At 48.7% G+C, this 1,771-nt stretch overlaps 1 pseudogene; it reads left to right on the top strand.

Annotated features, from left to right (window-relative positions):
• Positions 1-314: 314 nt before the first annotated feature.
• On the top strand, positions 315-1,534 carry LOC105716173 (DEP domain-containing mTOR-interacting protein-like; annotated as a pseudogene).
• The last annotated feature ends 237 nt before the right edge of the window (positions 1,535-1,771 follow it).

Genomic DNA, 1,771 nt, shown 5'->3' with positions numbered 1-1,771 from the left:
TCAACAGTAGTTCAGAAATGGTGAGAGGGAGAAGTTACAGGTTTTATAAAGTTGCTTACTCAATTAAAACATTTGAAATATAAGGTGTCTCCTGATTTCAAAACAGCAATACAAGTTTTGAGGAAAACATGTTTTCCAAAACCAGCAAGACCTAAAATATCAGAGTCATCTCCATCTAGAAGTCAGTCACTCTGGCCAAGCAATTCTCTTGCAAAGATACTACAAGAGTTATTAGAAATAAAAGTCAGAGACTGATCCAAACGCCCGAACCCTCAGCGGACAGCGGAGCCAGTGGTAGTGGTGCGGCTCCAACCATGGAAGAGGGCGGCAGCGCTGGCAGTGACAGCAGCACCAGCGGGAGTGGCGGAGAGCAGCAATGGGAGCTGGAGCGCATGGCTGAGGTCTTGGTTACCAGGGAGCAGCTACGGCTCAGGCTGCATGAAGAAAAGGTTATTAAAGATAGATGTCATCATCTCAAGACCTACCCAAACTGTTTTGTCACAAAAGAACTGATTGACTGGCTGATTGAACACAAAGAGGCTTCCGACAGAGAGATGGCAATTACACTCATGCAGAAATTAGCAGACCAATGCATTATTCACCATGTGTGTGATGAGCATAAGGAATTCAAGGATGTCAAACTCTTCCACCGCTTTAGAAAGGATGACGGCACCTTCCCATTGGATAACGAAGTGAAGGCCTTTATGAGAGGACAGAGGCTGTATGAAAAGCTGATGAGCCCTGAAAACACACTTCTGCAGCCCAGGGAGGAGGAAGGGGTCAAGTATGAACGCACCTTCATGGAATCTGAATTCCTGGACTGGCTGGTTCAGGAAGGTGAGGCCACCACCAGGAAAGAGGCAGAGCAGTCTGCCACCAGCTTATGGAGCATGGCATCATCCAGCATGTGTCCAACAAGCACCCATTTGTGGACAGCAATCTTCTCTACCAGTTCAGAATGAACTTCCGGCGGAGGCGAAGACTGATAGAGCTGATCAATGAAAAGTCTTCCTCCTCCTAGGAAACTCATGACAGTCCCTTCTGCCTGAGGAAGCAGAGCCATGACAATCAGAAATCTACCAGCGTTACGTCAGTGAGCCCCAGCAAGGAGATCAAGATTGTGTCTGCAGTGAGGAGGAGCAGCATGAGCAGCGGCGGCAGCAGCAAGTACTTCCGCAGCAGCCCCACCCTCAGCAGCAGCCCCCTGTGCTCTGCAACCCAAAGTCCGTGCTGTAGAGACCCGTCACATCTGAGGAACTCCTTACTCCCAGGGCTCCGTATGCAAGGAAGACATTCATGATTGTTGGTGACTCGGTTGGCTGGGGTTTTCTGGTGTGAGGAAGTTAAGCCATGCCACATCCAGGCTGTCGACCCCAGTGGCCCTGCAGCCGCAGCAGGAATGAAGGTCTGTCAGTTTGTCGTCTCTGTCAATGGGCTCAATGTCCTGCATGTAGACTACTGGACCGTGAGCAATCTGATCCTGACGGGCCCATGGACAATTGTCATGGAAGTCATGGAGGAGTTAGAGTGCTGAGCTCCTGGGCCTCCCAGCCCTCCAGCAGTGATCAAAGCCAGAATGACACAAAGCAATGCAATGTAAGATTTCCATGCAAATAGATGGTTTTGGACATACAAATCTTCTCTGCACATACACGTCTGAAGTTGAGTTTTATACACTGAACGTGGAAGAACCGGGTAACATATCTTTTATGTCAGTGTAGAAAACATTTGGGAAACAGAGTTTTCCTACATGGTAGAACTGCCTTACTAG

The sequence above is a fragment of the Aotus nancymaae genome, unplaced genomic scaffold (assembly GCF_030222135.1).
Source record: "Aotus nancymaae isolate 86718 unplaced genomic scaffold, 86718_ANA_hifiasm-v0.15.2.pri h1tg000064l_1, whole genome shotgun sequence".
Taxonomy (NCBI): Eukaryota; Metazoa; Chordata; class Mammalia; order Primates; family Aotidae; genus Aotus; species Aotus nancymaae.
Note: the sequence above shows the minus strand (reverse complement) of the source record. Positions and strands in the feature narration are given on the sequence as shown.